This window comes from Xenopus laevis, chromosome 5S (genome assembly GCF_017654675.1).
Source record: "Xenopus laevis strain J_2021 chromosome 5S, Xenopus_laevis_v10.1, whole genome shotgun sequence".
Lineage (NCBI taxonomy): Eukaryota > Metazoa > Chordata > Amphibia > Anura > Pipidae > Xenopus > Xenopus laevis.
Window position 1 is genome coordinate 100,024,311 of NC_054380.1, and position 27,202 is coordinate 100,051,512.

Consider the following 27,202-nt stretch of genomic DNA (forward strand, 5'->3'; position numbering starts at 1 on the left):
TAAAGTGCAGGCACAAGTCACATGACCAGGGGCAGCTGGGAAATTGACAAAATGTCTAGCCCCATGTCAGATTTCAAAATTGAATATAAAAAAATCTGTTTGCTCTTTTGAGAAATGGATTTCAGTGCAGAATTCTGCTGGAGCAGCACTATTAACTGATTCATTTTGAAAAAAATGTTTTTTCCCATGACAGTATCCCTTTAAGGGGCCGATTCACTAACTTCGAGTGAAGGATTCGAGGGTAAAAAACTTCGAATTTCGAAGTTTTTTTTTGGCTACTTCGACCATCGAATGGGCTACTTCGACCTTCGACTACGACTTCGAATCAAAGGATTCGTAGTAAAAATCATTCGACTATTCGACCATTCGATAGTCGAAGTACTGTCTCTTTAAAAAAAACTTCGACCCCCTAGTTGGCCATCTAAAACCTACCGAAGTCAATGTAAGCCTATGGGGAAGGTCCCCATAGGCTTGGCTAACTTTTTTTTATCGAAGGATATTCCTTTGATCGTTGGATTAAAATCCTTCGATTCTAAGGATTTTATCGTTCGATAGAAGGAATTATCCTTTGATCGTTTGATCGAACTATCTGCGCTAAATCCTTCGACTTCGATATTTGAAGTCGAAGGATTTTAATTCACCCTCGATATTCGACCCTTAGTGAATCGGCCCCTAAATTTTAAATGCTATTAGGCACTGTTTCTTTTGAATGTTGTTTTAGGGACATAGCTAAGGACATTCTCAAGGATACCAGACATTGATAAGGATTGTAGATGCATCTTCATGTACTAGTAATCATGCCAAGAACCCATGGATTAGGAATAGAAAATTTCCATGGTAGTTTTAGCACTTGAGAGTAAGGGGTATATGTATCAAAGAGTGAAGTTAAAGGTCGCCACAGTCTTTTAGAGTTAAATTCCGACATTCTCCATTCATTTCCATGGAGTTTTTAAAGAGTATTTATCAATGGGTGAAAGTTCATCCTTTGATAAATATGCCTTTCAAAATCCCATAGAAATGAATGGAGACTGGTGGAATTTCACTCTAGCAGACTGTGGCGATCTTGATAAATATACCCCTATGTCTGTTACACTATTGTGTTAGTGTTACACAGGGTGATTTTCTTGTGATGATTAAAGGCTAAAATTACATACAAACCATAAATAGGATAGTCCTTTGTGTGATCATCAGTGTAAATGTGCTTCTCAACACGCTGCAAACCCCGTGCCGGAGTGCAAAAATTTCCAAATAAGAAAGATAATAGCCGGAGAGCAGAATTTATTTGCAAATTACACAGTTGCCTTTTGTATACGTGAGGGGCTTTATTCAGCAACAATATCATTTTGTTTTTAAAGTCTTCCAGTTAATTTTTTCTGGCTTATTAGGTATGGCCCTACCAGTCAGATGACCATATGTGTTACAAGAAGTCTTTCACAATGGGGCAGATTCACTAACCTGTGAAAAGTCGCAAGCGACCACTTCGCACACATCGCCACACCTCGCCAAGTGAAAATTCGCTCAGACAACACTAATTCACTAAAATGCTGAGTTTCGTCCTGGGCCCCGAACGCTAACGACTTTTCGCTAGCGTTACTTCGCCAATGCGAACAATTCAAAGAGAAGATGCACTAGCGTTCATTTCTGCCTAGCTGAAATTCGTTCGATGTCTTGCGCTCAGGTTAATTTGCATACGGTGGGAAATTTAAAGTTGAATGGACGTCTTTATGTTGTATGTTGGAGCAAATACATTACATTTCCACATGTCCAGGGAACCTTAATAAAGACATTAGAGTTGTTATAATCCCCTACACATGAGCCCACTGTATAGTTAATGTTCCATATGTTAGGAAATGTATGGGGGAAACCGGTTACCCAAAACATTTTTTAAGGACTTTTGCAGCCCATCACTCTGAAAAAAGGAAAAGACGTCAGCATTCTTTAAACTTTGGTGCTTTTTCCACTAAAGAATATGACGTCAGTAACAGAATATTGAGGAAGATCTATGCACTCCAGTGCACTTCTCCTGGTCTGAGCTGGCGAAGGCAAGTCTGGCAAAAGAGGTAACGTTCAGTAAAATCTGCACTGTAGTGAATTTGCGGAGTAACGTCCATTCGCCAGAGCGAATTTTCGCCTGCCGATAGAATGCGAATGAGCGCTAGCATCTATCGCTTTCACTAGCGAATTGCCGCCTGCACCCACTAGTAAATCGTCAATGTCTTTGCGGGCGACAATTTGCCAGTGTTTGCCACTCCACCCTTTAGTAAATCTGCCCCATAGTGTCTGCTAGAAAATTATTATTGATATCCTAACACCTTATATACTGGACGATGCCCTGAATTCTGCCAGTTGTGACTTAAAGAAATTTCCTTTGCTGAATTGTGTCATGAAACTTATAATACACACACCATATTATTAAATGATATTGATCTGAATTATTTTTTTTATCTTAACGTAACATTGTTTAAACAAAATAGTTAAGTCGTAAAGGACAGCAGATTTCTTTCTTAGTATAATACACAGCACTGATGTGAGATAGAACCAAAGAATATAATGCATATTTATGAAGAAACTCCTCCTGATAATGTTATATTGATTGGAAGAATGTCATCTGACATTCAGATGTGTGCAAATTGTAGCAGGCAAGGGTCATGCCGTCTTTTTGGGAAAAGGTGAATTGTGTTAGTAATAAACTTCATTTCAAGAAATGATTAATTTATAATCAAAAAAATAACACATGGATTCCATCTAATGGCTACTTAAGAATCCTAAAGCAGAGCTGGTAGAACTTGCTTCCAGTAGCAGAAGATGTTAATTAATAAAACTACAGGGCAAAAAGACGATGTGTTAGGCTGTTAAGCGGACACCTTTTTATAGGTAATGTGGGGATGTTAACACTCTTCAACCATTATCGTGATTTTAGCTGTTACTTCAGAAGGGGTTGTATTTTCATTTTCTTGTTATATGTTAGGATGAAAGGAGAAAATACTTTGATTTTAGGAGTATAAGACTAGAAACTGTACATTTAAAGATCACTATATCTGTATCATGTAGTGCCATGTTAAATTTGTTTTTAATTTCATAAAGTGTATCTTATTTGTGTATTGGTTAGACATATCTCCAAATACAGTAGCTGAAGAGGTATTTTCTTTACTAGTAAAGTGTAATAATCAGAGCTGTACAGAACCCAAGAATATACTTCATTAAACTTTAAATCATTAGTTAAAGGGGTTTTCACCTTTCAATTAATTTTAGTATGATACAGACAGTACATTTGCCTGTGACAATTTACAGTTGGTCTTTAATTTTTATAATGTGTGTTTTTGTAATTATTTAGCTTTTTGTTCAGCAGCTCTCCCGTTTGGAATTTCAGCAGCTATCTAGTTCCCAGGGTCCAAATTACCCTAGAAGGTATGCCAATGTCTTTGCTATAAAATGTCAATCTCTGCATTCCACCACTAGCAAATAAATATTCTCAGCGTCGGACTGGGATTCCAGAGACCCACCAGAAAACCTTAGACCATGGGCCCACTTTCCAAACTATTATTCCTCCTCTTCTCACTCAACCTCTTTATTCTCCTAATGCAGGATTTAATAAAAGGCAATAAGTTTGCCCAGGAGCAGTAACCCATAACAGCCAATCAGCAGGTAGCATTTACAGGTCACCTGTTTAAAAGCAAACATCTTATTGGCTGCTATCGATTACTGCTCCTGGGCAAACGTTGTGCTTTTTATTGCATATGTGGGATAGTCTAACTGTATATCTACTTACTATATTCTTACATTATTACTATTATTGCTATTATTTTTCCCATAGGGAAATAGAGAATATCCTTGAAATAGGCTAAATGATTAGAATCAAGAGGGTCCCACTGACACCCTGGCCTACCGGGAGTTTTCCTGGTATCCTGGTGGGCTAGATCGACACTAAGGGGCAGAATATTGCTCCTCGGTGGGTTTTTCTTGCCGAAGTAGGGGGTTGAAGTTTTTTTTTAAAGAGACAGTACTTCGACTATCGAATGGTCGAATAGTTAAACAATTTTTAGTTTGAGTCGTTCTATTCAAAGTTGAAGTCGAAGGTCGAAGTTGCCAATTCGATGGTCGAAGTAGCCAAAAAAAACATTCGAAATTCGAAGTTTTTTTTATTCTATTCCTTCACTCGAACTAAGTAAATGTGGCCCTCAATATTCTTGTGGATTTAAAGTATAGTTCTATCATTGTATTTATTTTACCATAGATCACTAAACAACAATTGTACTTTCTCTGCAGCTTAGGGTTTCAGCTCCTGACATTTTTAAGCTGTGAATTCAGTATATTGTATTTAAAAATGTCAGTTCTGCCCTCAAAATAACATTTTCTTAGCTACTTCTTTATTGGTGTAGACATTAAACCACCAAGCTGAACAAACCCTGGTCACATTGAATAGTAATGTTACTTAACAACTGAATTATTTGCATGCATATTCCATTTTCTTTGCTACTGGATTGCCACTATAGACTTTCAAGTCTTTGCAATAATAATAGAACATTTATGTAGCTTGTATTATTTTATCTGCAGGAAGGATCTTCTATTTTGTTATCAGAAGGGTTAACTAAAAGGCATCAAGATTACTGACTTTATAGTAGTTACACCTACAAAAAGTTGGACTCTTGGTTATTACTGTAGTATTGTTGCTTCTAGATTTAAAGGGGATCAGTATGGGGCCCCTAAATATAAAGGGAATTAATATTGGTGCAACTAGATTTAAAGTGAGAGTAACACATTTAAATATATAACCTCCAGGGCCTCAGGCTTAACGGGGTTGTTTCCCCTTTCAAAATTTTGGACATTACACAAATACTTTTTTCAATTACTTTCTATTTTTAAATTGAAATGTAATGTTTCATTTTTCACCTTCTTATGTCTTTCTGAAGTAGCTCTGGGAGGGGAGTCCATGACTCTTTAAACTGTTCTAAAATAATACATTAGTAGATACATTTCTAGTGATGGGCGAATTTGCGCCGTTTCGCTTCGCCGAAAAATTTTCGAATTTCGTGCGAAATTCGCGAAACTGCGAAAAATTAGCCAAACGGCGCGTTTTTGACGCCGGCGCCCGTTTTTCCGATGCCGGCACCCGTTTTTGACGCCGGCGCCCGTTTTTGACGCCGGCGAATTCTTGCCGTGAATTTTTGCGGGCGTTTCGCGAATTTATTCGCTGGCGGCGAATCGCGCAAATTCACTGCGAATTTGCGCCTGGCGAATAAATTCGCCCATCACTATACATTTCTTATCTTTGGCCCTGCTGAGCAGAATAGCGTTTCAATAAACTGTTAGAGTTGATACAATAATTACAGTTGCTGCTGAGAAATGTATCAACTAATGTAGCAAATTGTAACAGTTCAGAATCTGCTCCTGGATCACCGAGTTGCCAGACAGAGACACCAGAGGCAGGAACATTCAACTTTAAACTTCAATTTTAGAAAAACAGTCAAAAGAACATACATACAAAACAACATAACTAAAACAGTGTTTGAAACATGAACAACCCATTTAAAGCTTGAGCCCCTGTACTGCCAAATAAACGAATTAGGAAAAATCCTAGAATATAGGTTCATTTTGGATGAGAGAGAGATCTCGCTATTGTAAAACATGTTTTAACGGTGTCTACGGAGATCCTGAATAGAAATATGTGGAAATATTTAAAGATTAAAATAAATGAAATTATGTTAAAAATAATAATGGCTTGGCATTTCTGCTTTTAAATTAACTGTCATTTCTGGCACTAGATGATCTTTCATTTGTAGGGCACAAGTAATTCTCTGTCATTCAGTCCATTAATTAAACAAGCTGATATCCATTGTATACCTGCTGTCCTTTTCCACCTTCTCTAATTGATATAACTAATTGCTGAATTGCCTGAATTTTCGTGGAGCCGAGTATAAAATGGGCACAATAAGTAACAACTAAAGAATCACATTTCTCAAAAGCAAGGATGTTCTACTTCACTTTGAAGACTTTGCATACAAAATGCTCTTTTTCTTTAGAAAAAGAATGCAATTACCTTCATTACACTTCATGTTTCGGATAACTAAGCTTAAAAATCTTGTTTTCAGGTTTTGTGGATATTATTAATCTTAAAACTCGCAGGTGCTTAAAAATATTCACACTGATACATTTCAGCAAGCTACAGTTATCAACAGAATATAATGCATAATAAACTCCTGTAAGATTGGAATTATTTTTTTAAATTCTATTTGTTTCTGTTGCAAAATTATAGATGTTTCAATGTATTAAAAGAGGATCCATTCTAAAAAAAATATGTCTGTTTAATTTTGTGTCCTGACCCAGAGGTAAAAACTAGGGATGCACCGAATCCACTATTTTGGATTCGGCCGAACCCCTGAATCCTTCGTGAAAGATTCAGCCAAATACCGAACCGAATCCGAACCCTAATTTGCGTATGCAAATTAGGGGTGGGAAGGGGAAAAATGTTTTACTTCATTGTTTTCTGACAAAAAGTCACGTGATTTCCCTCCCCGCTAATTTGCAAATGTAAATTAGGGTTTGGATTCGGTTCGGCCTGGCAGAAGGATTCCGCCGAATCCGAATCCTGCTGAAAAAGGCAGAATTCTGGCTGAATCCCGAACAGAATCCAGGATTCGGTGCATCCCTAGTAAAAACACCACCTGAATTACAACAACCAGTTGTAACAATGTTGCATATCTAACTGTAGCAAGAAAGGAATTTGATAATTTCACCTTTGTTTAGGAATATTCAGGAGTAGGGATGGGTGAATTTTTCCGCCTTGTTTCGCTACGGAAATGATGCCCATAGACTTGTATGGCATTGTGCGTCCAAAAAAAAAAAAAAATGTTGTTGCGCGTCAAAAGTTTTTGACACCCATAGACTTTAATGGATGTCGGCGACATTTCGCTGGCGGCGAATTTTTGGTGCAACGAAACGGGTCAAATTCACCCATCCCTATTCAGGAGCTACGAGGAAAAATGCAGCAAAATCAGGAGATGGAGCAGAAGTTGAAGCAAAACCTCCTCTCACCGACCAAGTCATCTGTCTACCCATGGCCGACGTGAGGCGAACCTTAACCAAGGTCAATCCACTAAAGGCTGCCGGAACAGACAACATTCCTGGTCGTGTGCTCAGAGACTGTGCTGATCAGCTGGCTGATGTCTTCACTGACATTTACAGCACATCGCTAAACCAGATGATCATCCCCACATGCTTCAAGTCCACCACCATCGTTCCAGTGCCAACAAAATCTTCAGTAACCTGCCTGAATTACTACCCTGTTGCACTAACCCCAGTCATCATGAAATGCTTCGAGAGACTTGTGATGGCACACATCAAGAGCACCCTCCCCCACTCACTGGACCCACTACAATTTGCATATCGGCCAAACAGGTCAACTGAGGATGCCATACCTTCTGCTCTCCACTCTCTCTAACTCATCTGGACAAGAAAGATAGTTATGTGAGAATGCTGTTTATAGACTTTTGCTCAGCATTCAATACCATCATCCTTCAAAATCTGAGCGGGAAACTAAGCGAGCTGGGATTGAGCACCTCTTTGTGCAATTGGATTTTGGACTTTCTGTCTGAGAGGCTTCAGTCTGTTCGCATAGGCAACAATGTTTCCAGCACCATCAGATTGAGCACAGGAGCATCTCAAGGATGTGTTCTCAGCCCGTTGTTGTACACATTGCTGACACATGACTGCATAGCTAGACACAGCTCAAACCACATCATCAAGTTCGCCGATGACATGACTGTGGTTGCCACAATGACGAGTCAGTGTACATAGATGAGGTTCAGCAGCTGGCAGTCAGGTGCAGTGAGAACAACCTGTCACTGAATGTGGATAAAATGAAAGAGATGATCGTCGACTTCAGGAGAACACGCCCTGCTCATACACCACTCAACATCAATGGCTCCACAGTAGAGACAGAAAAGAACACCAAATTCCTGGGAGTCCACATCTCTGATGACCTCACCTGGACCACCAACACCGCCTCCATCACCAAAAAGGCTCAGCAGTGTCTTCACTTCCTAAGACGACTGAAACAGGCCAGCCTTCCACCTCCCACCCTCACAGTGTTCTACAGGGGCACCATAGAGAGTGTCCTGACGAGCTGCATCTCCGTCTGGTACAGTAGTGCCAGCTCTGCTGACCGGAAAAGTCTACAGCGGACTGTCAGAGCAGCTGGCAACATCATTGCAGTGGCTCTTCCATCACTGCAGGACATCTTCCACAAGCGCTGTGTAAGAAAGGCCTCCTGCAATGCACTGGACTCCACACACTCCTCACAAGGACTGTTCACGCTGCTCCCATCCGGCAGACACTTTCGCCAGTATTAAAGCCCGAACAACCAGGCTGCACGAAAGCTTTTTTCCGCAAGCTATCAGATCGGAACAGATTCGTCCATCACCAACGCACGCTGCAACAATTGGTCTGCACATGATTTGTCGGGTTTTTAATTTAAGGGATTTCTGTTTGTTTGTCTGGTCTGTGGGACTGAATAGCTGTTTTTAATGCATATCATTAAATCATCATCATATTTTATAGTACTAAATTCTGCTTCCTCAATAAGTATCTAGAAATCCATGGAGAGGTACCAGCATGCGTTTTTCTTTACCCTTTTGAACTTTTGTTGCAAAATGTGAATCTAATTACCCAGCACACCACTATGGTTGATGCACCCACACAGGGATGGATTTACATAGTAGGCGCCCTAGGCCCACTGCCATTCGTCACACCTGTCCCCTCCCCTTTATTCGTGCAAATTTTAATCATCTGGACTGGAGCAATGGGGATTGGCGCATGGGAAATGTAAAAAGTGATTGTATCTCCAGGGCATCCCCAGTGTTTTTGAACCAATGTGGGTGTGGTTGGGCAGCATGCCGCCCCCTAAAATCCTGCCGCCATAGTCCTGGGCCTAGGTGGCCTTTCCAGAAATCAGGGCCTGCACCCACATATGGAAATCACTGCATATGTGATTGGAGAATCCATACTTTGTCTGCATCTATGCTACATGTATGAAGCCCTATGTATGAGTAGGAATAATGCAGAAGCATTATTCACCCATTATAGCCACGAATGCTTCCGTTCATAATTAGGGATGGGTGAATTTTTTCGCCTCGTTTCGCTGAAAAAATGAAGCCCATAGACTGTATGGCGGCGGGCGTCAAAAAAATGTCGCCGTGCGACAAAATTATTTTGACGCCCATAGACTTTAATGGGCGTCTGCGACATTTCGCCAGGGCGAATTTTTGGCGAAACTAAACAGGTCAAATTCGCCCATCCCTATTCATAATCAAAATAAACCAATCTGCATAGTGAGATGCATGTGCACAAAGCAAACTACAGGTTCATAAGGCGCCAGTATCAGTTGTATAATACATTTTTATGATATCTTCCAGCCCACCAAGTTGCATTAATTATAAAGAGCAAAGGACATAAATCCATTTAACCCTGGATTTCTCACATGATTCAAGTGACAAGAAACCCCAAGAACCTGTGGTAAAAATGAAACTTTTGTAATGTTCTCTACACAATATATTTTTTTACAGTATGATATGTTAGAAATAAAGCACATTGAGCTGCCTTGCTTTATCTCAAGGCTATCACTGTAGGTCGGGCCAAGTTGGTAACCAAAGTCAGAATAAAGAGAATATGGTAAACTACTGGCTAGTGGTATATTCCTTGGTGAGGAGGTTTCATGTGAATTAGAAGACCAGGGAAAGTAAGTTAGCAGAGTTGTAGTCTATATATCAAAGTATTCTTCATGTTCCTTAATGTTATATTTAATCCTCAAGATGCCCAGCTTTGATTTACATTAATAAAGGAAGAGTTATAATGGAATCATTCCCATAATGCAATCACAAGGGGTTATTGCTTGGTTCATAACTACCAGTCTGTAGTCAAACAGCTTGTGTTCAGACAGTATAGCGATTGTTTGTATAGTCTAAGTTTCCACTGGAAGAATAAAAATGAAAACCCTAAAAGATTAAATGCCAGGTAAAGTAATGCAAGGATATGTTCAACTATCACAAAATAATTAGAAACGTAGTTCTTTAACATGATGGCACTAATCATGGTGCCCAGTGAACGATAATCACCTCAGGCTTTTGATGATTTCTTTTCTCATGAGACTATTGATAAGTTGTATTTTCAACAAAAAAACGTTATCTTATTGTACACTATTTCCTGCAGAGCTCTATCATTGTCTTGGGAATTCAATGCTTTGGTTCAATGTGTGTTTAATTTCTCCCCAAAAACCATTTCTCTATGTGTTTGTGCATTACAAATCCTCACATACACCATGGGGGTTATTTATTAAAGTCTGAATGCCAAAAACGTTTAGTTTTTTTTTACTATAAAAATCTGAATTTTTAGTGAAAAAAAAACCTCAGATTTTTTGGGATTTATTATACCCCGAAGATGGAAAAAGTCTGAATTCTTTAAGTTATATGGTCAATGGGAGAAGTCCCGAAGATATCCTGAGCTGTGCTGGGTTTAATGCAAAAACCTGAAGATTTTGTCGTTTTTGTGCGGAAAATCGAAAAAACAAAATGAGAATTTTGTGATGATTTTCAAAAATTTTTCCGAAACTGGAATTTTTAAGGAAAATGTATTTATAAATAACAGGAAATAACCTGTTATTTATCTATCATTATCTGAATATATGTCAGAAAATAATGAGATAAATTCCGATTTTGATAAATAACCCCCTATATGATCAAACACATTTTTAGCCAAAAGTATCCACACATTAAAATCACATGTCCTCAGCTAGAACACTCACTGCGGAATTCCAAACTATGTTGGAAAGCAGTGTTAGAACCTAAACTATTCATAGAGTGTTTGGGGTTCCATTGAAAGTAATCTTAAAGAAAAATATACAAATATAACCACCACCCCCTTTTAATACATGAGATCAGTTGGGCTTTATATTTTACACAAACCATGAGACCACAGGGACCATCTCCTCACCACCTTCCCTTTAGTCTCACAGTGGGGCAAATTCACTAAGCAGCGAAAATGCTCTAGCGAGGCCTTCGCCGCACTTCGCCAGGCGAAGTTTCACCAGGGCACGGCTAATTCACTAAAATCCGAAGTTGCGCTCAGGGAGGTGAACGGTAGCGAATTTGCGCTAGCGTTAATTCGTCAAGCAAAGCGAAGTTACGCTAGCGACGCCTAATTTGCATACAGCGGCAAGTTAAAGTACAATGGACATATATGTAGCAGAAAATACATTACACTAGACAAGCCTGGGAAAGCTTCATAAAATAAAATAGATTTGTTATTTTGCTCTACACATGTGCCCACTGTATAGTTTAGGTGCCATATGTTAGGAAATGTAGGGGGGAAGGAGGGTACCCCCAAAAAAATTAACGATCTTTTTCAGCCTATCACCCTTAATAAAGGTAAAGACGCCAGCGTTTTTTGGGACTTAGAAAAAACTTTTTTTGAAGCAATCCCTATCTGCTCTATTGCACTTCACCTGGTCTGAGGTGGCGAAGGAAAGTCTGGCGCAAGAGGTAACGTTCAGTAAAATGCACAAGTTAGTGAATTAGCATACTTACGTACGCATAGCGCAACTTCGCCTGGCGTAAGGGTGCGAAGTAGCGCTAGAGTAGGTCCACTTCGCTAGCGAATTTACGCCATCGCCCGTTAGTGAATTGGTGAAGTTACAAAATTACGAGACTGGCAAATTTGCGCCAGCGTTAGTCACTTCGCCCTTTAGTGAATCTGCCCCTCCAGTGATTCAACCCCACTCTACTGAAAGCCGCTGCAGTAAAAGCTTGACAGAGCATTAAAAAGGAGGAAACCCAGAATCAGGTGATGTCCATGAGTTCAAGACTTCAGGCTGTTATTGGCAGCAAAGGGTTTCAACCAAGTATTAGAAATGAACATTCTATTTTCAGTTTTTTAATTTGTCCAATTACTTTTGAGCCCCTGAAATGAAGTGATTGTGCTAAAAAAAGGCTTTAGTTCCTCACATTTTTATGCAATCTTTTTGTTCAACTCTTTATTACAGACACGCCAAGGCAAGCCACAAAACCATATTTATACAGTATTCTATGAAGCCAGATATGTTTATTAAAGAACAAGTAAACCTTTATGTTTTCTCTATCAAATTACTCTAAACAGCCCAGAGAATAACATACCTTTCTGCCTCTAGTTAGATTTATTTAAATTATTTGATACAAACATCTCAACTGCAGCTCTTTTAGATATTCTCTAGTCTAGTGTCTAAATGTGGCCCCCTGAGCTCTCCTTCTCTCTCTGAAAGAACTCAGAGGTAGGAGATTTTATAATAAAAGGCTTACTTATCCTTTAATAATAATTTATGTAGTTAGCTCTCATTGGGGTCTCTGTGTAGTTATACTGTACTTCCTTCATACTATTATTGCCAGGCTGATAGAATGTGCCCATAATTTAAGAATGCTTTTATTGTGACTGAACAAAAACATATTAAGTTGATGCCTACATTTCTGAATAGTTTATTTTTATCATTACATTACCATAATGAGTGGAAATGATCCAGATTGGCTTGTTTTAATGTTTGTAGTTATTATTGAAGATGATACACTTAGGGAATTAAGAAATTACCACAGGAAGTTTTCCAAGGCCACTTTTGTTTTATATTCTGGAGCTTGGTTTGCTATTCAAAATGAATTAGCTAGTAAATGAAGACAATCAATGAGCATACTATGACAGATGGATTTAAGCAGAAATGCTGACTCATCTGATAAAGATTATTTATTTCAGAGAGGAGCAGATTAGAATAGAGATCCAAACAAATTAGTGAGTGCTTGAAATTAAATAGTGCCAGTCAATAAGAATGTCAGATTCATTTGGACTTGATGCTAAATTGTAGTTAACATGAAGGTCCGTCAAAAGAAGTGGATGTAATGTAGATAATAATGAGAATAATGTAATAAATTGGAATGGAGTTCCACGAAATCTAAATAGTTTCAAGTAGGTGGAAGAATGTCTGAATATATACCTGTATGCTAAAAACAGTTTGTATCAGTCGTTGGAGCTTATGTTTTATGCAAATTGAGCCGTTTTCTCCTAATCACAGTGCAGTTGATTAGATAAAATAAATAGGTCGTGCTGGAGCCTTCCCAGAGAAACCCCACAGATAAAGAATAAAAGCAAGAAATGAGACTTGTTTATTACTTGTGGAGAACATTAGGCACCATAAAATGTGAGTAATGCTTTGTGAAAGCCACATTGCATTTCAGAAAGACAGTGCCTGATTATTACTTTTCTGACATAATGCCTTGTTTTTTTTCAATAAATATTGAAATGCACTATATGCACCTTCACAACGTGAATCTTTCTGCACAGTATATTGGACTGAGAGGTTTTGTTGACAGTCACACCTCTAATGAGGCATATATTTACTTAGCCATTAAAGCTGGCCATACACGCAAAGATCTGATTGTACGAATCAAGGATTCGTACGATTTTCGGACCGCGTGTGGAGAGTCCCAAAATTTTACGTCCGGCAGAGACCGGTCCTTTGGTCAATCAGACAGGTTAAAAGATTTCTGTCGGCTGCCGATAATGTCTCTGCATGTATTGCCGATCGTACGATTTTCAGTAGGAGACTGTCACTAGCTTTGGTCGGACATAACTTTCGTACGATTGCTGTCAGGGGCAGAACATCGGCTGATCTGTTCTTTTGTACTTTATTTGATCTGAATGTTAGTGGCAGGTCAGGAGATGGGGAAGTCCGATCATACGTCGGATTCGTACGATCGGATTTTTGCGTCTATGGCTAGCTTTAGTCATAGATAAATAATGGGCCAGACTACATCTCATACTGTTGTTGTAGCACACAGGGATGTGACATTCTGAAGTTAAAATGTTAAAGCAGTAAGGAAAACACTGAAGTTTCAGGGTTCACTAATATACTATTGAGCATGCATTATTAAAACAAGCCAGTTGCCTATATTATATAATGCAAAAATACATACACAGAAAGTTAATGGCTTGAATAATGTTACTTTGATAAAATAATTTCTCCATAAAAAAAGTCTTACTTAAGTCTTATTACATTTACTCTGGTCGGGCTTTTTGGGGCAAAACACAAATATGTCGGGATTTAATAAAGCCAGATGCTGCAAAAAGTACGAATCCGAAAATCCGCCAACTCAGACCTGCCGAGATTTTACATAAGTCAATGGAAGAGGTCCCTATGCTATTTGGAAGTTCCTGTGGTCTGCTCTGGAATAAGCCCTAAAAATCCGACTATTTCAGGCAAATAAATTCAGGCTTTTGTAAAAACCCTGAGAAAATCGTATGATTCGGGACAAAACAACGAAAAATCGTATGATTATGGTTTATGCTCAAATTTATAGAGTTTCTCCCTGATCGGTTCAAATTGCGCTTTTTAAATCATAAATGAGGTCAAATTGTGGATTCTAGTTTTGTCAGACTTTTATTAATTAAAAAATCATAAAAATTCTAGGAGCTGATTTAAGCTGAAGGTTGAGCCTTCGGCTTGAGCATTCAGTTCCTAATACTAAAGTCATGTGTGAGCTTTGCATCCTAATACCTCTGCTTGCTGCTGATCATTTTTATCCCTAAAAGATTTTTTTTAAAAAAAAATGAAAAACTTGGTGCCTCTAAAACGTGCAGAGCTTCATATTTTTTTTTGTGAAAAAAAACCCCACCAGCAGCAAGCCGAGCTATTCCAATATAGAAACCCCTCACGACTTTAGGAATTCATGCAAGCTTTTAGAAACCGAATGCTCAAGCTAGAAAGCTTTAGCTTTAATAAAGCAGCCACTAAGTTTTTTCCAGAAGCAGTAACCCATAGCAACCAAGAAGATGTTTGCTTTTAAAGGAGAATTCAATCCTAATGTTAAAAAAACTCCTACCTCCCTACCCTACATAGACCCCCCTCCCTCCTCCCCCCAGCCTAAGGGGGTTATTTATTAAAGTCTGATTTTATCTCAACATTTTCTGCTGCAAACTCTGATCAAATAGGCTCTGGTTTTTTTATTCTTATTTATTACATTTTCTCGAAAATTTGCTTTGCGGAAATATAATCTGATCTTTTTCACCTGAAAACTCAGATTTTTTCAGATTTTTCATATGAAAACTCTTAATTCTTATGTTTTTTGCTCAAAAACTTCAGGGTATTGCACAAAACCCAGCACACATCAAATAATCATTGAGACTTCTCCCATTGACTTATATGCAACCTCGACAGGTCTGAGATGCCGGATTTTCTGATTCGGACATTTCCATCCTTGGGGTTACGTGAACTCCAATGCCTGAATCTGCCCCGAGGGGTAAGTAAAATGTTAAGGGGCATTTGCCCGGGTTAACACTAAGGGGGTTATTTATTAAAGTCCGAATTTATCTCAATATATCCGCTCTGGTTTTTTAAGCTTTTTTCAGATTTTCAAGATTCTTTCGGATTTTTCCATCCGATTTTCACAATTTTCGCAATTTTTTTCAGAATTCTCACCCCAAAACTAGGAAAATTTCGAAATATTGCCCGAAACCCACATCAGAAAATCATCGGGACTTCTCCCATTGACTTATGTGCAACCTTGACAGGTCTAAGATGGTGGATTTTCAGGTTCGGACTTTTCGATCCTCGGGGTTTAATAAATTCCGAAAAAATTTAGATTTTTTAAAAGTCCAATTTTGTAAAAAAAAATCACGACTTTTTCGTGATTTTTGCATTCGGAGTTTAGTAAATAACCCCCTTAGGCTGGGGGGAGGAGGGAGGGGGTCTATGTAGGGTAGGGGGATAGGGTTTTTTTAACGTTAGGGTTGAATTCTCCTTTTAACAGGTGACCAGTAAATTCTACCTGCTGATTGGTAGCTATGGGTTACAGCACCTGGGCAAACGTAATGCCTTTTATTACATAACCCTCATTATATATTTTTTTTCTGTCACCTCTCCTTTTATGCTAGAAACACAGATTTTTATTTGTATTTTTTTTCTTTCTAATTATATATATATATATATATATATATATATATATATATATATATATATATATATATATATATATATATATATATATATACATGCAACATAGTGATTATAATTGTAAATAAAAAAGGCAAATCTGTGTACTTTTAATAGTTGCCATAATGCAAGTCATTTATTTTCTTGTCTTCTCAATGATTTTGCATGAAGATGTGCCTGCAGTGTGGAGAAGATTATTGTTCTGCCTGTTATGCTAAAATCCATCAGAAGGGGGCATTAAAACTACACACAACTAGACCTATTCAGGCACCATACATTATTTGTGCTCACACAGTTTGTGCATGTTCTATGTAGATGCTAAAAATAACGTAGCACATAGAACTGCAGTTGCATAGCGATACTTTAGTACAAACAAAATCATAGTTAATTCTTCTTATAGTCTTTTTTAAAATATTTCATTACCAAAATATTTTGAAAAATGAATGAATGATGTTGTTAGCAAACTTGACCTCTGTGTATCTTATAATTTTCTATTTATTTCCATGTAAAACATGTTAAAATAGCCTGTTTCCAGTGTCCTAGTAAACGTGTTACCATTTTGTTATACTAGAAGGGGATACAGTATGGCAGTAAAAGACAACTTGGCACTCTGTTATCTGCAGAACTAGTGGTAGTGGTTCTATGAAAGTTTAAATTCTGAGAGTTGATTATTTGTTTATGGCTTGTTTGTTTTACTATTAAGACGTAATTATAAAGAATTTATAAAGCACCAACATATTTCAAAGCTCTGTGCATTAAATGGGTGTATACATAAAGCATACATAAAACATTGCATAACATATATATACTATATAAAGACATGTAAAACTTCCAGCAGACCTTATAAATATATCTGATAGAGAACAGCTGATCCCTGAATGAGCAGGCTCTGGATTGAAGCATCTCAGTTGACAGGTAATATCAGCCATTTTAAGGTAGACCCTGTTGTGCTAACATCTGTAAATGTAGACCCCACATATTTAGGGGGTTAATTATCAAAATCCGAATTTTTCTGATAATTTTATTAAAAAAAGTCTGATTCAATCGGTTTAATCGGATCAGGGGAAAAAATCAATACAATTGAGCAAAAATCCGAATAATACGTTTTTTTCAGATTTTTTCCAGAATCACTCGATTTTTTCAGGAATTTTCCTTAAAAGCCTGAATTTTAGGATTTTTGCCCGTAAAGCCTGAAATAGTCAGATTTTTTGCCTAATTCCAGTGCAGACCACAGAAGCTTCCAAATATGATAGGGACCTCTCCCATAGACTGAGATGGCGGGTTTTCAGATTCTGACTTTTTGCAGCCTTGGGGTATAATAAATCTTGAAAATTAAGATTTTAGTAAAAAAAAAACTTGAATTTTTAAAGTTTTTAGCATTCAGACTTTAATAAATAACCCCCTTAAAGTCTGGGTGCTGTAAACATATATCTGGGTAAATAGATTGGCTGTGCAAAACAAAAAATGTTTTATAGTTTGTCAAAAATGTCATCTATAAAGGCTGGAGTGAATGGATGTCTAAGATAATAGTCAGAACAAAACATCCTACTTTGCAATGTAGTTTGTCAGCGACTTCACAGGGGGAGGTACATGAGACATAACATTCTGTTCAGGAGCGAACTAACTAAACAGTTGTGTCCCAAGTGACCCCCCGTCAAGTGATAGACTGGTAGAGCTGCAAAGCAGGAAGTTGGGTTGTCTATTACTAGATATCCATTTACTTCAGCTTTTATAGATTACATTTTTGGCTACCACAGTATATTAGAAACATTTTTTATTTTGCACAGCATATCTATTTACCCAGTTTTTTATTTTTAAACTGAACTGTTCCTTTAACCATAAAAGAGATTTAAAAGGATGGTTTTCTCAATAGTGAGGATTTATGCTAAATTAGGTTTGCACACTTCAGATATGAAATCTATCTATCCATTCTAAAATGACCTGTGTTTCCAGATTGAGTGTTTTGTGTTTTTTTGCTTAATAAATATCAAACATTCGTGTTTTTGTGCAAAAATAATTCAAATCCTGCCATTACACCTTGTGGGATTACACCTCAATGGATACCTCCTCGTGTTGGACGGTGGTTTGTGGTGCTGCCAGATGATGAGCCAGGCCAGAAGCTGGTGAGCTGTGTCCTTGAAGGTCTGAGTGAGAAGCCCAGTATGTTCCAGAGTGTGGAAGCCATCCTGAATGCTGAGAACCTCAGAGAGGGATAAAGTTGTGAATGTGTGCTGTTGAAACGTAGATGAACTGTGTTTCTTATAATCTTTATGTTGGGAAGAGTTGCCTGAATAAACCTGGGTTTATTCAGAAGACGTGGTGTCTTTATGCTCCTGATCCTACGCTATCTCCCTGCGAATTTCCCCTAAAAACTATGTGTACAGGCAACCAGCTTGTCACAATAGCTGTGTTATTATTTTTGGCTTGTATATGTATTGTATTGTACCTATGGTAATTTTTGTTAATATGTGTAGTGCAATTACACTTTGTTTCTTTGCTTTTGTTTGCGAAGAGTTTGTCATCTTCTAAAAGTCTTTATGAGTTTGTGAAACTCAATTGTTGTCTTGGTATGATCACAATTGGCTTAATTATCTTTTCTACTTGTATATTCAACATTCCACCTGTTTCATTTGAAAAATACAACCAATTGAATTTAAATGCCGCATCAAATGGGACAGGTAGAAGTTTTTATTCTCCAAGATCCGCTTCCCGTCACAGAAGTGCTTATTTTACTGTTAGCCTTTTAACTTATTTGTTGAAATCAACCATAGTTAGAACTTCTCACAACTATGTATCTTTTTCTATTGGAAATAATGTGTTTTTTCAGCCTCTTTTATTCTCTGTGACTAATTGTCATTATCATATCAATACTGTATATAAAAATTTTTTAGGGCTGTTACTGTTGATGCTTTTTTTTTGTGCATAACAACTCTGTCTTGTTACTTCTTTAAAGGAACAGTAACACCAAAAACTGAAAGTGTTTTAAAGTAATTAAAATATCATGTACTGTTGCCCTGCACTGGTAAAACTGATGTGTTTGCTTCAGAAACACTACTAAAAGTTCATATAAACAAGCTGCTGAGTAGCAATGGCGGAAATTGAAAAACGGCTATATGGCACAGGATAAGTAATGGATAACAGATAACATTATGTTCTACAGATCTTATCTGCTATCTGCTGTGTAACCTGAGCCTTTTCTCATTTGAATGGCTGCCCCCATAGCAACACAGTAGCTTATTAATATAAACAATAGTAGTGTTTCTGAATCCAACACAGCAGTTTTACTAGTGCAGGGCAACACTACATGATATTTTCATTACTTTAAAACACTTTCTGTTTTTGGTGTTACTGTTCCTTTAATAATTTCAGATTTATTACACATTTACAAGACTGAAATATCCGCATCTTGAAACAGCCCACCATATCCTTTTGTTCCTCTGCCACCATTACTACCAGCTCAAGACTTATGGCATTTGTTAGCATTAATATGTAATATTTTTGCTTTCTCAGTCATTGCTGCCTAGGTATTATCCCCCTATGGTATCTTTCTGATACTTCTCCCATGCTTTTTTACTCTTTCTAAATTGGCCTTTCCTTCCATTCTAGTTTTAAGCCTTTGCAGGGGTCATTCTTGCATGGCTACTCATGCGTGACTACATGTAATGTAATTATGCCTTAGCGCCAATGTGCCCAACTGCTCAATGTTGCTGTGTATCACTGTGCTCAGACTGAAGCTCACACATGCGCACACTGTATAAATAGACCACAAAAAACTTAATTTTCAATGGTGTGAATGTTCTCTTCATATAGATATTTGTCTTTTTCCCATGTTGACTGATTTCTGTTTTGACATGTCTACTATGACTTATCCTGTGCTTGCTGCCAGCTTTTTAATGTCTGCTTGTTGGTTTCTTAGTTCTGACTTGTTTCATCTGTGTACTGATTTTTTGCATCTTGTACTTTCTGGGCTGCTCTACTGGGTTTACCCTATTTAATGCCAGGTCCAGACTCCCCAGAGGGACTATATGGAGGATCTCTGGCACAGCTGCTAATTTTATATATCATAGTCGTATTAAAATATTAGAATAGAAAAAAGCAAGCTTTTTAAGTAGTGCTGAATTCATTGTCTTTATTCTTTCCAATTAAGATAAGAAATTTAATCCAGACCAAGTCTTAAAGAAGCTTTACTGTTAATGTACAGTATTCATTTTTAGATTTTTCTAAATCCCTAACAGAATCCAGTGTAATGTTGCTGTTGCAAATTTTCATATTGGTAGCTTTTAAAAGTATATTAACCAGATGCAAAAAACTGTTGCAAGCAGAAGAAAATGTATTTTTTTTTTATAAATGAGAAGAAATCACCAGCTACTGCTGTCAAGATATCAAATTGAAATGGTGCAGAAAACATGCCGTAATGCGACATTTTATCTAAGAATGTCTGTTTAAATGAGCAAGCTTTTAATTCCAATGTTTTATGAAGATAGGTATTTCATCAATCAAGAACATCTATGTGAAATCCACTATCACACATTAATGTTCTTGCTTCGGAGTTCAAACACTATGATTATATATTTATTATTGAGAAGAACGTGTAACTCTTTGGAGTGGTGTGTAATAGAGTCAACAAGACTGAATTGTATTTGTCTTGAAAAGCTTTTGCACATCTACAGGCCCTCACAGCAAACCAATTAGATGATAACAATCAAGTGTACAATTGGATGAAGTACTATTCATTGTGGATGAAATAACATGTTTTTCCTATTCTCACATATCTAAAACAGATAAAGAAAAATATATCTATAGTGTAACATAAAATACAATTTAAAGCAAGAAAGGATGACATGAACAGATTAGGTATTTAAACACATCAAAGATTACATTTCAGCAATTTTATTTCACAGTGCTCTTAATGTCTGGCCTCTCAACAACACGCACACATTCACTTTTGTAAATGAAGCTTAAAGGAACAGTTCAGTGTAAAAATAAAAACTGATAAATAGATAGGCTGTGTGAAATAAAAAATGTTTTTAATATAGTTAGTTAGCCAAAAATGTAATGTATAAAGACTGTAGTGAGTGGATGTCTAACATAACAGAAAACTACTTCCTGCTTTTCAGCTCTCTAACTCTGAGTTAGTCAGCTACTTTAAGGGGGGGGGTCACATGGGACATAACAGTGAATTAGCAATTGATCCTCAGCATTCAGCTCAGATTCAAAAAGCCCATGTACTCCCCCCCCCTCAAGTCACTGATAACCAGTCAGGGGAAACCAAGAGAGCTGAAAAGCAGGAGGCAGGGGCACATTTACTATTGGTCGAATATTGAGGGTTAATTAACCCTCGATATTCGACTATCCTTCGACTTCAAATGATCAAAGGAAAAATCGTTCGTAGGATTTTAATCCATGGATCGAACGATTATCCTTCGATCACAAATAGGTTAGAAAGCTTATGGGGAAGGTCCCCATAGGCTAACATTGATGCTCGGTAGGTTTTAGTTGACGAAGTAGGTAGTCAAAGTTTTTTTAAAGAGACAGTACTTAGACTATCGAATAGTCGAATCGTCAAACGATTTTTAGTTCGAATCATTCGATTCAAAGTTGAAGTCGTAGTCGAAGGTCGAAATAGCCAATTCGATGGTCAAAGTAGCCAAAAAAACCCTTCGAAATTCGACATTTTTTTCATTCGAATCCTTCACTCGAGCTTAGTAAATGTGCCCCGTAGTGTTTTGTTCTGTTATGTTAGTCATCCAATCACCAATATATTACATTTTTGGTTAACTTACTATATTAGAAACATTTTTTTATTTTGCACAACCTATCTATTTATCCAGTTTTTATTTTTGTATTGAACAATTCCTTTAAGGCCCTATAAAATGTGTAGGAGCCACCCATTATGTCTTACAGCTCATTAATCAAACCCTATGGCATTTAAATTGAAAATACATTACTCAAAATAAATTGTGAGTTGTCGGTTTCTGGAGAATCTCTTTGAATATCTGGGCTGTTCAACTGGTGTATATCAATTCAAAATTGGGAGTCCATATAATTATTCAGCCAGGCCAAAGGGACCTGCCCCAGTTCCAAAGGCAATCAACTGCAGAAAAGTTTATATCAAAAACGATATAAGTCCCAAGGCCTCTTCAAGTAAAAACAAAATTAATTTATTGTTATTCACATTAAAACAGTATCTAGTACATACTACCCCACATATCCCACCTTACGCGTTTCGCACCCTCCGGCGCTTAGTCATAGGTGTATCATCTCATCGCCAAATGCCATTCTTACAGCCCTCAGTCAGCTCAAGAGCTCCAATGACTTCCCTGTATAACACTATTATTTTAATACAATCAAGTCTTTAACATGTGATATTGCAAATAAGTTTTGACTGTTAAAACATTTGTAAAGACCCCTGGATACTCAATTCGGATGATAACCACATAGACTTGGCAGTGCAAAATGCTTTCTATTTTCAAGTTGAATGGAGTAAATCAATGAAAGGGGATGGATGCGAGTTTGCCAGTTAGTCCAGTATATTTTCAACTGGTGATTTTGATATCAGCACAGGAGGCATTGGCCATTTGGCGTTAGCTGCATGTTTGAGTTGATAGTAGTGCAGTCACACTTTAGCTGTGACATCAAAGTCAGTTTTAACTTGGTCAAAGGATTTAAATATACTGTCTACACCCAAATCATCAACTATTTGCATTTCCTATGCCGTGTCCCATACTTGAAAAAGGGTCACTATAATGGGAGGTGGGAATGCAAAGTTGTTTATGGTTTCTAAAAACACCTGCGCCAACATGTTCTGAGGATATTATAGGAAGCATCAATTTTGTCATATCTAATCCACACTAAAAGATGTTGCAAGGATAAACTGCTATGCTTTCTTACCAAATGAATGCTTTTGTATCAAAGTCTAATAGGGAAAACCCTTTTAAGATATATACAATGGAGAATTTGCAAATATATACAATAGTTGCAGGAAGGAAATTATTTAACAAATGGCCATGAGGCATGAGAGCCATGCTTTCATTTGACTGGTTATTTTGGTAATTATGGGATTCATATTGTCGCTGGTTCTTAGTTAAGGAGATACCTAATGTCACAACTCCCTCCTGATTGATCTTCTGGTTTGACCCTTGCCTGTCTGACACTTTCGCTTTACATTCATGCCCCTTTGCTCGTCCAGAACCCTTAGCTTGGCATCTCTCTTCTTAAGACCTGGCGGCATCCGATTGGCCGAGGGCTCCTCCCGAGGTGAAAGGCGGCTGTTAAAGGCAGAAGCAAGAGCCGTGAACAGGGTGCTTAGCATTGGTTCTGGAATTTAGGGTGCCGACCATGACACCCAAGTACTGAAAATAGGTAACCAAAAGGGCTGATTAGGCAGTTGATATTGCAGGGCTTCAGCATCTAAAGGGAATATATGTGATTTTCCCCAATTTATAAGTAGGCCTGAGAACGTCACAAAATTGTTTACTGTTTGGAGAAATCATTCTAGAGATTCTGCCAGGTATGGCAAAAACAAAAGTACATCATCAGCGTATAACACTATTTTTTCTTCTATAGATCCATATTTACAGCCCACTATCTGCTTATAACAGGGCCCCTCGTGGCTAGTGAGCACCTGTCACTTAAATGTTCCTCAGTTAGGCCTTTGCTGCTAGATGAATCCACTTCCACAATAAATGTCATGAACTCAAACACTTTTATTGATATAGCAGCCTCTTGCAGGGAAACAGCTTACAGTCAGACTGGGGCACTGGTTGTCGACAAAGACCTTAGTCACACAATGTTGGTTACTCACGCACATACACAGTGTTCTCCCTTCTGAAGCCTCCAGGGCTGCTGTACAGGGGCCCCCTTTTCCTAAGGAACTCTTACCCCGGATTCTCTGCCGCGACCTCACATGTTATGCTCAAGCTCCTCCTGTAGACTCTCCCCTAACCTACACCTGAACAGCTAGTGATGGGCGAATCTGACCTGTTTCACTTTGCCAAAAATTCTCAAAACTGCGAAAATTCCCCAAAAGGCATTGAAGTCTATGGGTGTCAAATGTTTTTGGTCATGCAAAAATTTTTTTCACCCATTGGAGTCTATGGGCATTATTTTTGCTGCAAAACTCTGCAAAAATTTCACTGTTAACTAATAAACACTCAATTCCCTATCTCTGCTCTAGCCCAAACTGTAACCTCATAAAAGACAAATTATTTTAACTGAAAGACCTTCCTCTGTCAAAAAGACAAGGAGAGCTTTTGAAATAGTAATACGTAGTGATGGGCGAATTTGCGCCGTTTCGCTTCGCCGAAAAATTCGCGAATTTCGCGCGAAATTCGCGAAACGGCGAAAAATTCGCGAAACGGCGCCGGCGTCTCGTTTTTGACGCCGGCGCCCGTTTGTGACGCCGGTGCCTGTTTTTCCGACGCCGGCGCCCGTTTTTGACGCCGGCGTCCGTTTTCGAAAAAAAAAAATTTGACGCCGGCGAATTTTTTACGCGAATTTTCGCGGGAGTTTCGCGAATTTATTCGCTGGCGGCGAATAGCGCAAATTCGCCGCGAATTCGCGCCTGGCGAATAAATTCGCCCATCACTAAATACAAGAATTAGGTTTGTGAAAAATATTGTTTTTTAACCAATTTTTATTTTGAAAATGAGCAGGTAGCAGTCTTACGTACTCCGTATGAGAAAAGAACCCACAGATTTTTAGCACAAAAATTACTTTCTTTGGGTTGAGAAAGTTGGTTGAACTATATATGTAGTTTTGTGTTGCAGTTCTTAGTTCATTCTGCTAGTGACTCATATTGGTTGAAGTTGTATTAATAGTTTCTTACCCTTAAACAGATTCCCAAAGTTGCAGTAAATAGGTATACTTCTGGCAACAGGGAATTATTGCTTCATGGGACTTTTAATGAGGAAGAATCATTTAATGATGTCCTGATGGAATGGAGGAAGGGAATGCAAGAGAACCAAACAAAGCAATCATCACTAGAGGCAGCAACATGCAATGTTTTGTCAGTTATTCTGTTTAACTTGGACATTTACAAAATATTATTTTAAAGGGCTTTCACAAAAATGAAAATGTAATACAAGCTTCATCATAATGAAATAAGAAGTTTTCTAAATATAATCAATTAAAAATTCTGTACTGTTTCTTAAATAATCAAGTTTATCTTCACTATCCCTCTCTCAGCATCTGTTTCTCTTCATTCTGTCTTCATGAAGGAGTTGGGTGTCAGATATTCATTGGCAGATCCAATATATATTTTAGGGGGGCTCCTTTTGCCTAGAAGGTGTATTAGAGCTCACTCTATTAAAATCACCAGACATCATGTCTCTCTACATGCAGAATTTGTGCAAAAGGCAGTTATTTTGATTTTGTTTGTACTGGAATAAGTTATTTGAGTAAGCTGTAATACATCTGCTAGGAAAGGAAGCCCTCCTATAGGATATATTGGATCTAACTGTCAATAAATATCTGACACCCAAGTGCAGCCAGAAGAGAGAATGAAGAGAAACAGATGCTGAGAGATGGATAGTTTCAGGTGGCCTATCAGCTCCCAGCGGGGGAAGTCTGGACCAAGGAGGAAGCTTCGGGTAAAAATCCAAGTTTGCGTTAACAGGCAAGGGATCAGGAATAAGCGTAGTCAAATCCGGCCAGTAGTTCAATAGTCAGGCAGATAATTAGCAACGTCGAAATGCAGGCAGGGTCAAAAGTCCAGGAATACAATAAACATGAATGTGGAAACAACCCATGAATGCTGGAAACAAATCCTATAGTCTTGTATTAAACCGGCGTTCTGGGTGTCCTTTTATTTTGCATTTGGCACCAAAACACAGCGTTCTGACATCATGCGTTTGCACACTGACGGCAACGAGACATCGGCCGAACTCGCATGGCGACCATTGGCGCCGCCATCTTGGATTTGCCATGGCCGGGAGCAGGAGTGAATATAAACTTTTTAAAAAATTATTTCAAAAACAATGCAGAATCTTTGATTGATTGTATTTAGAATGTTTCTTATTTTAGTATGATGATGCGTATATTAAATTTTAATTTTCGCGATAGTTCCCCTTTAAGTTGGAGTTTAAAAATAGCTGGAGGGCCACAGGTAGAAAATGCCTGATCTAAAACAATGTTTCTCTTCATCAGCTACAGAACACCTTAGGGCTACATGATCAGGCAGCCTTTGAGTTCAGTGATCATATGATTCTGTAGTCTTTAGTGGTTTACTGAAAGACTTATAAGAGGAGGTTTCAGTCATTGTACAGAAGACAATTCAATGCCCTATTTAAGGTTTGTTTACAATATTGCTTAATACAAGGGGTGTTTAAAATTGTAGCCCAATAAGTAGTGATGGGTGAATTTGCGCCGTTTCCCCGGCGTCCATTTTTTTGTGACGCCGGCGAATTTTGCCACCGAATTTCAGCGCCCGTTTCGCGCAAATTTGCGCCTGCTGAATAAATTTGCCCATCACTACTAATAAGGTATAGTATAGTATAGCTTGTTGTTTAACAGTCATTATCATCATTCTCCATCTATCACGTGTTCTGTGAAAACTGTAAGTGACTTCCATTTGCTAGAATTCTAATTGTTACAGTATTTTGATAGTTTCAATGCAATATTATCATTGTGTATATTAGGGTGTATATGAGCTTACACATAGTATTATTACTTTACTATTGTTACTTATGAACTTACACAAGAGCTTGCATGTTAAAGCTTAAAATAATTTAAGTGAATTAAGCCCATGCCCTTTTTTATGAATACATTTTTTTGCTATGCAGGTAGATCGCTTAAATATGAGTTTCTCAGTTGAATCTGCAAGCACATGGCATGAACATTGCATTTTTTTATTCTGATTTTTTTATTCAAACATTGTAGATTTTAATGAGCCCATTTCACATTTATTTTCATCAGTGAAGCACATCATATTAACAGAGTGTATATATACTTTAGATTTTACTATGTTTTTCTGCTGTCTGTTCTAACCAGCAGAATTATGATGTATAATAATCTAGCACAGAACATTTTAGAAACTGCCTATAGCCGTACATCTGTCTCAAGGTCTATAAAGTTTGAAAAGAAACTGGAATTATGTTGCATTAATTCGATGGCAGGTTCTGTACCCAAATGTCAACCTAGGATAAGCTAGTGTGGCTTGAAAAAAGAATCTTATTGATTGGAATGGTGACCCCTGCATCAGTCTCA

General features: G+C 37.8%; 1 pseudogene; it reads left to right on the forward strand.

Moving 5' to 3' along the window:
* LOC108717454 overlaps positions 1-27,202 on the forward strand; it is a 111,373-nt pseudogene that overhangs the window by 18,942 nt on the left and 65,229 nt on the right.